This window comes from Odontesthes bonariensis, chromosome 8, assembly GCF_027942865.1.
Source record: "Odontesthes bonariensis isolate fOdoBon6 chromosome 8, fOdoBon6.hap1, whole genome shotgun sequence".
Taxonomy (NCBI): Eukaryota; Metazoa; Chordata; class Actinopteri; order Atheriniformes; family Atherinopsidae; genus Odontesthes; species Odontesthes bonariensis.
The window spans coordinates 38,255,882-38,270,503 of record NC_134513.1 but is presented as its reverse complement, the minus strand read 5'-3'; positions in this window follow the sequence as shown (position 1 = coordinate 38,270,503).

The following is a 14,622-nucleotide window of genomic DNA, read 5'->3' as shown; positions in this document are numbered from 1 at the left end:
CGCAGCTCTGTCTGATGCGTACTCTTTCTCTCACACTCCCAGAGCTGCGAGGCGGGGCGGTGGTACTGGCCTGCTGATTTCCAAGGACTGGAAATACTCTCTTTGTTCCCTCTCACAATTCTCTCCCTCCTCCTTTGAATTTCATGCTGTCACTGTCTATCACCTGGTCAGGCTCACCATCCACACGACCACGGCTTTTCTCTGTTCTGGCCCCCCGATGGTGGAACGATCTCCCTGATGTCAGGACAGCTGAGTCACTGCACATCTTTGGCCGAAGGCTGCAAACCATCTCTTCAGGAAACCCTACCCTGATCCGCCCTCTGAGGACATCACCTGCTTCCTCCCAGCTCCTTACGCACTTATTTGTTCCTTAAATTGTCTTTGTTTTCATTTGTCTCGGTCCCTAACTTACCGCACTTCCTCTAGCACTAGTTATGCTCTTACCTGTTTGGTTTTGGAAGGAAATGCACTTATGATTTCTTGTGACCTGAAGTTCTTTTGCCTACCGATGTGGAACACACTGATTGTAAGTCGCTTTGGATAAAAGCGTCTGCAGAATGACTGTAATGGAATGATGTAAATGATCTCATTATGACTGTGTTCAGTGTTTATTCAAGCATAAAGAGTCCGACTGTCGGGGGGGCAGCAGAGGTCCAGGCTGCTGTAGGTGAGGGGACCAGCCTCTCTCCGGAGGGGGTGGAGCCTCTGTGATCAGGTGTTTCACACAGCAAACTGTCAGCACCCCCACAGGTGTGTGATGATAACAGAATAGACTAATCCTTTTGTGTCCTTCATTCTTCCTCATCCCCCTCTCTGCTGAGCCTTTTTACCACAGCAGCCGTGTTGGTGCCCCCCCTCTCAGAGGCTGATGAGCTGTGTGTTTCATGATGTTCAAACTGAACAGAAAGCACTCACTGTGGTCTCTTTAAACCCATCTTACCTGCTTCCTCCATCACCCTGGGCAGAAAGCTCCTGAAAGGACTCAGATATGAACGTCTCTACACGGGTTTGTTTATTCATGGCCTGAACTCTGCACCACAGCTGGATTAAAGAATCCTTTTGAACTGCAGTAACAGCTCAGACGGCTTCATCTTCTGAAGCTTTAATTTCACAAAGAATCAAACCGACTCAGCCAATCAGAGGCCTGAAAACACTCAGATCCTGTCAGTTTTATTTCAAATATTCATGATGAAGAGCAGCAATCTTCAGCTCATTGACCTTCAAGCAGCTTCTGATCAAAGGAGTCCTCACCACCTCCTGCAGCAGGTGGTTTACTTCCTGTCTGCAGCTTTTATATCCAACGCAGAAGAAGAAGAGACTCCCAGCGTCTCTGACCTGAAGCAGAAAGACTGTCAGCTTTAACTGAGCTTCACACTTCACACACAATGATCACTTTGTTCTCCCCAAATCATCCAGCTGTGTAGAAACAGTGAAAGACTCCACACTCAGTCAGCTGTTTCTGCTGCAGTCTGTCACCAGCTCTGCTCTGGTTTCTGAGCTCCTGAGAAGAGCTCTGTTTCACAGCTCATCACAGCGTTCATTAAAGCTTTATGCAGCCTGATGTGGCCTCTGACCTTGGCATCTGATGGGTGGCCTCTGATGGGTGGCCTCTGACGGTGGCCTCTGACGGTGGCCTCTGATGTGGCCTCTGACCTTGGCATCTGATGGTTGGCCTCTGACGGTGGCCTCTGACCTTAGCCTCTGATGGGTGGCCTCTGACGGTGGCCTCTGACCTTGGCCTCTGGTTGGCCTCTGACGGTGGCCTCTGATGGGTGGCCTCTGACCTTGGCCTCTGATGGGTGGCCTCTGACGGTGGCCTCTGATGGTTGGCCTCTCACGGTGGCCTCTGACCTTGGCCTCTGATGGGTGGCCTCTGACGGTGGCCTCTGACCTTGGCCTCTGATGGTTGGCCTCTGACGGTGGCCTCTGATGGGTGGCCTCTGACCTTGGCCTCTGATGGTTGGCCTCTGACCTTGGCCTCTGATGGGTGGCCTCTGACCTTGGCCTCTGATGGTTGGCCTCTGACGGTGGCCTCTGACCTTGGCCTCTGATGGTTGGCCTCTGACGGTGGCCTCTGATGGGTGGCCTCTGACCTTGGCCTCTGATGGTTGGCCTCTGACGGTGGCCTCTGATGGGTGGCCTCTGACCTTGGCCTCTGATGGGTGGCCTCTGACCTTGGCCTCTGATGGGTGGCCTCTGACGGTGGCCTCTGATGGTTGGCCTCTGACGGTGGCCTCTGATGGGTGGCCTCTGACCTTGGCCTCTGATGGGTGGCCTCTGACGGTGGCCTCTGATGGTTGGCCTCTGACGATGGCCTCTGATGGGTGGCCTCTGACCTTGGCCTCTGACGGTGGCCTCTGATGGTTGGCTTCTGATGGTTGGCCTCTGATGTGGCCTCTGACGGTGGCCTCTGACCTTGGCATCTGATGGTTGGCCTCTGACGGTGGCCTCTGATGGGTGGCCTCTGACGGTGGCCTCTGACCTTGGCCTCTGATGTGGCCTCTGACCTTGGCATCTGATGGTTGGCCTCTGACGGTGGCCTCTGATGGGTGGCCTCTGACCTTGGCCTCTGATGGGTGGCCTCTGACGGTGGCCTCTGACGGTGGCCTCTGACCTTGGCCTCTGATGGTTGGCCTCTGACGGTGGCCTCTGATGGTTGGCCTCTGACGGTGGCCTCTGATGGGTGGCCTCTGACCTTGGCCTCTGATGGGTGGCCTCTGACGGTGGCCTCTGATGGTTGGCCTCTGACGGTGGCCTCTGATGGGTGGCCTCTGACCTTGGCCTCTGATGGGTGGCCTCTGACGGTGGCCTCTGACGGTGGCCTCTGATGGGTGGCCTCTGACCTTGGCCTCTGATGGGTGGCCTCTGACGGTGGCCTCTGACCTTGGCCTCTGATGGTTGGCCTCTGACGGTGGCCTCTGATGGTTGGCCTCTGACCTTGGCCTCTGATGGGTGGCCTCTGATGGTTGGCCTCTGACCTTGGCCTCTGATGGGTGGCCTCTGACCTTGGCCTCTGATGGTTGGCCTCTGACGGTGGCCTCTGATGGGTGGCCTCTGACCTTGGCCTCTGATGGGTAGCCTCTGACGTTGGCCTCTGACCTTGGCCTCTGATGGGTGGCCTCTGACCTTGGCCTCTGATGGGTGGCCTCTGACGGTGGCCTCTGATGGTTGGCCTCTGACGGTGGCCTCTGATGGGTGGCCTCTGACGGTGGCCTCTGATGGTTGGCTTCTGATGGTTGGCCTCTGATGTGGCCTCTGACGGTGGCCCCTGACCTTGGCATCTGATGGTTGGCCTCTGATGGTGGCCTCTGATGTGGCCTCTGATGGTTTGCCTTTGTGGCCTCTGATGATTGGCCTCTGACGGTGGCCTCTGACCTTGGCATCTTAAGGTTTGGCCTTTGATGGTGGCCTCTGATGTGGCCTCTGATGTTTGCCTTTGTGGCCTCTGATGGTTGGCCTCTGATGTGGCCTCTGACCTTGGCCTCTGATGTGGCCTCTGATGTGGCCTCTGACCTTGGCCTCTGATGTGGCCTCTGATGGTTGGCCTTTGATGTGGCCTCTGACGGTGGCCTCTGACCTTGGCCTCTGATGTGGCCTCTGACGGTGGCCTTTGATGTGGCCTCTGACCTTGGCCTCTGATGGGTGGCCTCTGATGGTGGCCTCTGACCTTGGCCTCTGATGGGTGGCCTCTGATGGTTGGCCTCTGATGTGGCCTCTGACGGTGGCCTCTGACCTTGGCCTCTGATGGGTGGCCTCTGATGGGTGGCCTCTGACCTTGGCCTCTGACGGTGGCCTTTGATGTGGCCTCTGACGGTGGCCTCTGACCTTGGCCTCTGATGGGTGGCCTCTGATGGGTGGCCTCTGACCTTGGCCTCTGATGGGTGGCCTCTGACCTTGGCCTCTGATGGGTGGCCTCTGACGGTGGCCTCTGACCTTGGCCTCTGACCTTGGCCTCTGATGGGTGGCCTCTGACCTTGGCCTCTGATGGGTGGCCTCTGACGGTGGCCTCTGACCTTGGCCTCTGATGGTGGCCTCTGATGGGTGGCCTCTGACCTTGGCCTCTGATGGGTGGCCTCTGACGGTGGCCTCTGACCTTGGCCTCTGATGGATGGCCTCTGACGGTGGCCTCTGACGGTGGCCTCTGACCTTGGCCTCTGTTGGGTGGCCTCTGACGGTGGCCTCTGACCTTGGCCTCTGATGGGTGGCCTCTGACGGTGGCCTCTGATGGTTGGCCTCTGATGGGTGGCCTCTGATGGGTGGCCTCTGACCTTGGCCTCTGACCTTGGCCTCTGATGGGTGGCCTCTGACCTTGGCCTCTGACGGTGGCCTCTGACGGTGGCCTCTGACCTTGGCCTCTGATGGGTGGCCTCTGACATTGGCCTCTGACGGTGGCCTCTGACCTTTGCCTCTGATGGGTGGCCTCTGACCTTGGCCTCTGATGGGTGGCCTCTGACGGTGGCCTCTGACCTTGGCCTCTGACCTTGGCCTCTGATGGATGGCCTCTGACGGTGGCCTCTGACCTTGGCCTCTGATGGGTGGCCTCTGATGGATGGCCTCTGACGGTGGCCTCTGACCTTGGCCTCTGATGGGTGGCCTCTGATGGATGGCCTCTGACGGTGGCCTCTGACCTTGGCCTCTGATGGGTGGCCTCTGATGGATGGCCTCTGACGGTGGCCTCTGACCTTGGCCTCTGATGGGTGGCCTCTGATGGGTGGCCTCTGATGGATGGCCTCTGACCTTGGCCTCTGACCATGGCCTCTGATGGGTGGCCTCTGATGGGTGGCCTCTGACGGTGGCCTCTGACCTTGGCCTCTGATGGGTGGCCTCTGACCTTGGCCTCTGATGGGTGGCCTCTGACGGTGGCCTCTGACCTTGGCCTCTGATGGGTGGCCTCTGATGGGTGGCCTCTGACGGTGGCCTCTGACCTTGGCCTCTGACCATGGCCTCTGATGGGTGGCCTCTGATGGGTGGCCTCTGACCTTGGCCTCTGACCTTGGCCTCTGACCTTGGCCTCTGATGGGTGGCCTCTGATGGATGGCCTCTGACGGTGGCCTCTGACCTTGGCCTCTGATGGGTGGCCTCTGACCTTGGCCTCTGATGGGTGGCCTCTGATGGATGGCCTCTGATGGATGGCCTCTGATGGTGGCCTCTGATGGGTGGCCTCTGACCTTGGCCTCTGATGGGTGGCCTCTGATGGGTGGCCTCTGACGGTGGCCTCTGACCTTGGCCTCTGACCATGGCCTCTGATGGGTGGCCTCTGATGGGTGGCCTCTGACCATGGCCTCTGATGGGTGGCCTCTGATGGGTGGCCTCTGACGGTGGCCTCTGACCTTGGCCTCTGACCATGGCCTCTGATGGGTGGCCTCTGATGGGTGGCCTCTGACCTTGGCCTCTGACCTTGGCCTCTGACCTTGGCCTCTGATGGGTGGCCTCTGATGGATGGCCTCTGACGGTGGCCTCTGACCTTGGCCTCTGATGGGTGGCCTCTGACCTTGGCCTCTGATGGGTGGCCTCTGATGGATGGCCTCTGATGGATGGCCTCTGATGGTGGCCTCTGATGGGTGGCCTCTGACCTTGGCCTCTGATGGGTGGCCTCTGACCATGGCCTCTGATGGGTGGCCTCTGATGGGTGGCCTCTGATGGGTGGCCTCTGACCTTGTTCTCTGACCTTGGCCTCTGATGGGTGGCCTCTGACGGTGGCCTCTGACCTTGGCCTCTGATGGTTGGCCTCCAAATGGCCTCTCCTTTAGGAAACGCCGGACCGTCCTTTAGGAGAGAAAGGACTCTGATAATAAATAATATTCTACATTATCTCTGATATATGAGATCACCTTCCTGTAACAACAGGATCAGCTCTGCAGCTGTTTCTGGAGAATATTTATTGAACATCTGGAGTTTCAGAGCCACATCACAGCTGAGGGCCCGTCTCTCCTGAACCTCATCATGTTTTCCATCACAGGAAAAGGAAAAGAGCTCAGATTCAGCCAAAGGGAGGTGGGTTTGTTACTGTTGAACTGGAGCCTTTATCCTTCACTCCACCTGGAGAAACTGTTCTTTCTCTTTCAGACGGAGCAGAGAGGCTGCAGGAAACATTTAGTTTTCTCTCAGGTTGGTTCAGACGCTGTGGGGAGAGTTAGCTGCCCCATCTAATGACTCCAGGGGGGTATTCCTAGAAAGTAGCTAAAGAAAGCCAGGCTATAGCCGGTAAGCGTCGCTTGAACTAGCGCCATCTCCCAATTAAGCCTCAAGTCGTTCCCCGAAGCCATTCCAGCTGCATCTCGTTGAAGCTAATCCAAGCGAGGCTTACATAGCCTAGCTTAGTGCGAGTGCACGAGGAACGTAAGAAGCCCTGACGAGTGGATGGTGGAAAAACGGAGATCTGTGTGAAAATGAGAGCGAGAAGAGCTGTTATTTTCTCGGCAGCTGAACAAATAATGCTTATGGAGCTGTATGAGGATTTTAAAAGTGTCATCACCAGAAATGGTAATACAGCTGCGATCAATAATCCGAAGAAACGTCATGGCAAACAACTGCAGACAGACTAAACGCGTAAGTTATGAAAGTTTCATACCATTGTCAATTGTTAGACATTTATTTTACTGTCCTCATGTATTTATGCTCTCCTCTTTGTGTTATAATGTGTTTACATAAAGCATGCTGAATTGTCTCTGTATGAGATGTACAGCACACATATACTGGCCCTGCTTACTTTATTAATAACCCAATAATCGACACGCATCATCATACTGTAGTGACTATATTATCCTGTGTGTGAGACCCACATATTAATTTTTTACTGTTACATCTCAACAGGAGCAATCTTAACAGCCAAAAGCGTACCTGGCAGCAGGTGAAGGTAAAGTACAGGAACATGTTTCAGAGTGGTAAGTAGCCTTTGAAGAAATGTGTTTGTCCAATAAAGAGAGATATGGAAGAAACTGAAAATAAAAAAGATCAAGCCAGAGATTATGAAACTGGAGAGGGATGTTAGTATAAATTCAGATAAAGGAGAATTTCGTGTTGTGAACTGTATTTAATTCTGTTTTCTCTCCACAGCTGGAGAAACATGTAATAATAATTAAACAATTCAACTTGAACTCAAACTTGTCATTATTGTACGGTTCATGCAACGTGCAATGTGTTTTTTACATTTATATTCACAGTGGGGTGCCATGACCTAACGTGTGGAAAGTTATAAATCATCTCTGTCCATTTAGCGAGCATTAAAGAGAAACAAATAAAATCATTTAAATGAATTTAAAAACAAGCAACAGTCAAGATAAGTTCAAAGATAGCGTGCAGATTCCATGCATAGACACATGAGAACAGAAATGTTTTTAACCTGGATTTAAAAATGTCTCCATTTGGTGAAAGTTTAATCTCCACTGGCAGTTTGTTCCACTTGTTTGCAGCATAACAGCTAAATGCTGCTTCTCCATGTTTAGTCTGGACTCTGGACTGGACCAGCTGACCTGTCTTTTGATATAAGAGCTCTGCTGGGTTTATATTCTCTGAACATGTCACAGATTGTAAACCATCAGCAGGCTTTTAAAATCTATTCTGTGACTGACTGGAAGCCAGAGTAAAGATTTTAAAGCTGCTGTGATGTGTTCAGATCTCTTAGTCCGGGTTAAAACTCCAGCAGCAGTGTTCTGGATGAGCTGCAGATGTTTAATGCTCTTTGTGGGGGACACGACGAAGAAAAGACTTGAGCCTGAAAAGTTGTCCACAAGACAAAATGTATAAAATATGAAGTATACTATTAATTTAAGGTGGCTCTGTCAGAAGTCAGCCATGGTGCCTGAGAACTTTAAGCAATGAACCTGTATTTGATTTGGCCAAAGGTCATTTCTATCCGTGCCCTTGTTTTAGCATGTGCACGTGCATGTGCATGTGCATGTGCATGTGCGTGTGCATGTGCATGCCCTTGTTCCTGGATCAGGATATGGCGTGAGGAGGTACGGCCAGCATGCATAGCCTCTGTCCCCAAGCAGGACACCATTGAACTCTCCTGCAGAATAAGAGAAATGTTGGATGGATATACATGTGTTCAGACTTGGCAATTTGATGCAATATGTGCCTTATATGGCTATCTATAATAAAGTATGACGAGCACTTTAAATTCCTTAAGATGACCTCTACACCTGACCTCTCATTACATCACCAAAATTCTGCCTATGCTACACCTTACTTCAAAAGTACACTCCTTCAGGTAAGTAAAATTCTTGCGCCTTGTGCAAACCTCTGTGCCAGTGAGGATGCTCAGAAGATCCTAGAATCATGAACTGATCCCGGCCATTTAGCCTCAATGTAGGAAATGAAATGAGCTCCATTACAGATCATCTGTATGCACGGAGGATAGGAGTCAATGATGAGCTTTCACAGGGCATAAATGTAACATTGCTCAGCATTACCCAAAGGGGTTGATGGGGTATTTTTCAAAATGAGAAATCCAGTTCAGAGTCTATGGGCAATTATCCCCAAGTGTACCTGTACATTTAGGATATGGAAAAATGTTCGGTTTACATAGTCAGCCTCCACGGGTCCAGCAGGGGCCTGGACAATGTGACAATGTTTAAATCCAGCCTGAAAACAGTTCTATTTAGATGTGCATATGACACCTGAAAGTATTTTATCTGCACTCTTCACTTTTAAATTAATTAATTAATGATTTTTTTGTTTTTTGGAATGATTTTATTGCCTTCTTGTGATTTTATGTAGCTGTAAAGCACTTTGAATTGCCTTGTGTACGAATTGTGCTCTACACATTGCCTTGCCTTGGATGCGTACATGGGTACAGTACGCCCCCCCCCCCCCACATCGCAATAATGACACTCTCCCTCTGTTCAAGTCTAAACTCAAAACCCATCCGTTTAACTGTGCTTACCTACAGTGATTGCTCCGTTCTGTGTATTTTTAATACGGTATGATGTTTTAATTCCTGCGTTTTATCTGATATCTTGTTTGTACAGTGTCCTTGACTGTTTTGAAAGGAGCTGTCAATAATTTGTATCATTAACATTATTACCTGTCCCCCATTTTTCTGAGTCTGGTCCTACGTGGGTGTAGATCGGATGTTTGTTAGGTATTGATTAGTTTTAATGAATACCATGTTCTCTCTCATTTAATTTCATGCTCACGTGTGTATAGTTGCGTTTCTTTAGCTGCACTGGCACCGACTGATTGATTTTTCGAGACAGTGAAAGTGGTGATATGATAACCACAGTTTTTGTTTCGTTTTTTAGACAAGACATTTATTTTATTTATTTGTTTATTTAGCAGGGACAATGCACTGCTCATTAGCAGTACCAGAGTTAGCTATAAGCTAATTTTCATCTGTAGTCCCTGGGCAGGAAACAGAGGATCTCTGTCAAAAGGAAAACCTAACAAAAACAGTAACACACAATTCTACAACAATAAAACACAGCAGCATAATACAAACAGTAAAATCACAACATTAGGACACAACAACAACAACAACAACAACAACAACAGCACAACATTAGGACACCATAACAACAGGACATCACAACATTAAGACAACAGTCTATGCATGATGGGTACATGCTTGGGTTGATTTCAGCCATGACTTCATCTTACATTTAAAAACAGCAAAGGTGTTCCACTGTCTTATCTGGCTCGGTACTGAGTTCCAAGACTTTGTGGCTCTAACTGAAAATACGGATGTGCCAAACTCAGTGGATCTGTGCTGTACTACACAGTCCCCTCTGTTGGACGTTCTAGTTCTCCTTCCATTGTCTGAGTGCAGTGACACAAACTCATTCAACGGAGGAGCGGCCAAATTGTTAATTATTTTGTAAACTAAACATACATCAGCAAGAAACAAAAAGCTGTCAAAGGTCATGAGATTATGCCTTTGAATGATTTTACAGTGGTGATATTTGAATGGCTTTTTATCCAGTACTTTGAGTGTTTGTTTGTAAAGGGTTTGCAGTGGAGCAATTGTTGTTTTCCCAGTTTGTGACCAGCTTGTAAAACAGTAAGAGATGTGTGAAAAGATCATGGAGTGCATGTAAAGTTTTGCTGCATCCAGAGGGAGCTGGTTCCTAATGTACCTAAAATTCCTTAAAGGGGAACTCCGGGGCATTTGAAGCGTGTTTCCATTGCTAGGGGTTGTCAAATAGTGATAGTAGGACACAGAGAGGTGCGTATCTGCGCTCCCTGTGTGGAGATCGCTCTGTCCGCACAGCATGTCATGCGAGGCTAATACGTGGTGGCTAAGGGGCAAGCGCTAACCCTTCCACGTAAAACAACAACTTGCACACTGCAGAAACGTCACACCACTTTATAAACCATCCGACAATAAAGTCACAAGCCTTACCATCAAAACCATATGCATGGTTCTCACATTACTGGCATGGGGACGTTACAAAACAACTTTATAAACAGCATGTAACTCACCGGCTGGTTGTAGGCTCGCGCATGTGAAAGCCCAAAAGAGTCGATGGACGATAATCACATATACAAAACAATTATATTCTCTAGAAAAACTGCGTTCAAGTATTTAAAACATTACAACAATACATGCCCAGTAATATTGTTGTAATGTTTTAAATACTTGAACGCAGTTTTTCTAGAGAATATAATTGTTTTGTATATGGGATTATTCTCCATCGACTCTTTTGGGCTTTCACATGCGCGAGCCTACAACCAGCCGGTGAGTGACATGCTGTTTATAAAGTTGTTTTGTAACGTCCCCATGCCAGTAATGTGAGAACCATGCATATGGTTTTGATGGTAAGGCTTGTGACTTTATTGTCGGATGGGTTATAAAGTGGTGTGACGTTTCTGCAGTGTGCAAGTTGTTGTTTTACGTGGAAGGGTTAGCGCTTGCCCCTTAGCCACCACGTATTAGCCTCGCATGACATGCTGTGCGGACAGAGCGATCTCCACACAGGGAGCGCAGATACGCACCTCTCTGTGTCCTACTATCACTATTTGACAACCCCTAGCAATGGAAACACGCTTCAAATGCCCCGGAGTTCCCCTTTAAATTGAATTTGACTGTATTACACACCTGCTTCACATGTTTCTTAACCCATTGGCGCCTAAAGCACCTGCAAAAAAAGCTGCTCAATGCCTAAGCCAGTTTTTAGAAAAGGTCCCCAATGCCTGAGGTTTTTTTTAACTAAAAACAATTCATTGAAAACACTTAAGAACAATTCAATAGTCTCAGCCTCTGAAACACATAAAGACACGAAATAAGTTGCATTTTAAAGGTTAAATTCTCTGCTTTTATTCCGTCATGTTCATTCAGCATTAACACCAACACATTTTCATTAAAAAAAAATGAAAAAGATGAGTCAATACACACACAAACACACACACAGACACACACATGATTCAGGATAATACCCAATGCTGCTATTTATTATACTACTATTACTATACTATAACTAATCATCATTACTATTATTATCATCATTATTATTATTAGTATTAGTAGTAAATGTAGGCACCACTTCAGCTACATTTCTGGCCATGATAGAGACGTCATTGCAAAATTATAATATCAGCAATAATAATGAATGATAAAAAGAAACTGCAATATATCTTGCATTGTGCAGTTATACTGTATACTTCAGTGACACGACTTCTAAAACATCATAGTTATACTGCAGTAATTCGCACCGGGCTCTCTTTTTTTTTACATAAGGGCAACGCCACTCAAATAAGAATGAGAAGTCGTCAGAATGAAGCGCAAGAATAAATAATTACCTCCAGATCATGTCAAAACGATCTCGTGCCATCACTCGGGCGACATTTGTCTGATACAGCCACTTGCTCTGCCTCCAGTAATCCCGGCGAGTTAGTAGTTTGATTATTCCAAAAGTTAGGCAGATACCGATGAAAGATTTCATCTCCTGCTTTGACACGGGGCTCCACTTCGAGTTGGGTGGTGTGTGGCCGCGCGCCTGATCCGCATATAAGTTTTTCTGTGTCACCAACATATCCCAAACTTCATCAGTGAAAATATGCGAGAACACATCTAAAGGACTTGCATCTTCAGATATTGGCACCTTCAGCCCCGGTGTACGAGTAAACTTTTGTTGACGTCGGGGGCGAAATCCAGCGGACTGCCAGTCTACTTGAAAGCCAAAAAATTCCTCGTCCTCGTCCTCTCCAAACAAATACCAATCATTGTGCATTACATGCGCCTTGAAAATAATGATAAATGAACAATGTTGCGCAACGCAACAACCGGCGTCAATGGGTTAAAGGAGAGCTGTGAGTCAACAGTTATTCCTAAATATTTAAAATTTGAAACAGTCTGGATCCTTTCTCCATTAACAATGATATCAGGCTGATTTCCGTTTTTTCTATTATAAAAGTACATACATGCTGTTTTGCTGATGTTGAGTGTCAGGCAGGACTCTGAGAGCCAATCAGAAATTTCAGCCAATGCTTCTGTTAATTTGGCTGCCACCTCACATCTGTTCTTTCCATGTGCGAGGATGACCGTGTCATCTGCGTACATTTGGGTGTCAACTTCTGGACATACAAGTGGCAGATCATTTACATATAAGCTAAATAAAAGAGGTCCTAAAATTGAGCCCTGCGGGACCCCAACAGAGCAGCCAATAAAAGATGAGGTACTATCCCCAACTCTGGTGCATTGTTTTCTTCCAGTGAGGTAGGACTCCATCCATTTCATTGTTTCCACAGACAAATTAAAATTGGACATTTTTGAGAGCAGAACACTATGATTAACAGTATCAAATGCTTTGCTCAGGTCCAAAAATACAGCACCTACAGCTCTCCCACTGTCAATATTTGTTTTGATTTTTTCAATGAGATAGCAGGTTGCCATTTCAGTTGAATGATTTTTCCTGAACCCAAATTGCATAGGATGAAGTGAGTCTTGTCCTAAGTTTAAAAAGGCGGTTAGTTGTTCAGCTACCACTTTTTCAGCGATCTTAGATACAACGGGCAAGATACTGATGGGTCTATAATTTTTCACCTCAGTTGGTTCACCTGTTTTAAAAATTGGAACTACAACTGCAGACTTCCATGCATTTGGGAAGGTTGACTGTTTAAATGACATATTAACCAAACGTGCAATTGGAGTGCTGAGGGAGTGATTATTGCTTTTAATAAAAGTTGAGTCCCACTCAAACACATCTTTTGCCTTAGAAGACTTTAAAGTGCTTAGGATTTTTAAAACCTTTCCTTGAGGAACTTCAGTTATGTTAAAAACCGGTTTGGTGTGTTTCGGTGCTGAGATTTGTTTAGATCTTGCACCAAAGGCGTGTGACAAATTCTGTACTGAGTCAATAAAATATTTATTAAATGTGGGGGCAATTTCATTCAAATCATTTGTAATAATTCCCTGTATTTTCAGTTCTCGTCCATGTCCTTGATTTTGCTTACTGTCAGTCTTTGTTAACTTATTAATATTCTTCCATATTATAACATGAGTTGCGGGAGCGCAGAATTCTTGGTGAACATTTCTTTCCGGAGTCCGTTTCAGCCGGTCGGACATTTTTTGAGTTGCAGCTAAGCTAAGCTTCAACTTTAGCCTGCCCGCGACCAGGCTAGTTCAGCGGCATAAACTACCATGGTTACTCAGCGGGCGTTCAAATAAGCCACCTTTATGGAACGGAACTCTCGCTAACTTTAGCCAGAAGTAGCGAAATAAGCCAGCTTCTAGTACTACCCCCCAGGAGAGTCCTGGAAGGCAGAGCCCGACACGTCCAAATGTCCACTTAGTCCTGAAAACGAGTTCGTTTGGAGAGCTGCAGGGATCTCCTCCCTGCTTTCTGATTCCTGCTCCTCCTGCTGCTGCTCCTCCTCCTGCTCCTCCTGCTGCTGCTCCTCCTGCTGCTCCTCCTGCTGCTGCTCCTCCTGCTGCTGCTCCTCCTGCTGCTCCTCCTCCTCCTCCTCCTGCTGCTGCTCCTCCTGCTGCTCCTCCTCCTCCTCCTCCTGCTGCTGCTCCTCCTCCTCCTCCTCCTGCTGCTGCTCCTCCTGCTGCTCCTCCTCCTCCTCCTCCTGCTGCTGCTCCTCCTCCTCCTCCTCCTGCTGCTGCTCCTCCTGCTGCTCCTCCTCCTCCTCCTCCTGCTGCTGCTCCTCCTCCTCCTCCTCCTGCTGCTGCTCCTCCTGCTGCTGCTCCTCCTGCTGCTCCTCCTCCTCCTCCTCCTGCTGCTGCTCCTCCTGCTGCTCCTCCTCCTCCTCCTCCTGCTGCTGCTCCTCCTCCTGCTGCTGCTCCTCCTCCTCCTGCTGCTCCTGCTTCTCCTCCTACCCCTCCTGATCCTGCTCCTCCTCCTCCCGCTCCTGCTCCCCCTCCTCCTCCTGCTGCTCTTCCTCCTGCTCCTCCTCCTCCCCCTCCTGCTGCTCCCCCTCCCCCTCCTGATCCTGCTCCTCCTCCTCCCGCTGCTCCTGCTCCTCCTGCTGCTCTTCCTCCTGCTGCTCTTCCTCCTGCTCCTCCTCCTCCCCCTCCTGCTCCCCCTCCTGATCCTGCTCCTCCTACTCCCCCTCCTCCTCCTCCTGCTCCTCCCCCGTCCTGCTGCTCCTCCTCCTGCTGCTACTCCTGCTGCTGCTGCTCCTGCTGCTCCTCCCCCTCCTGCTGCTCCTCCTCTTGCTGCTCCTGCTGCTGCTCCTCCT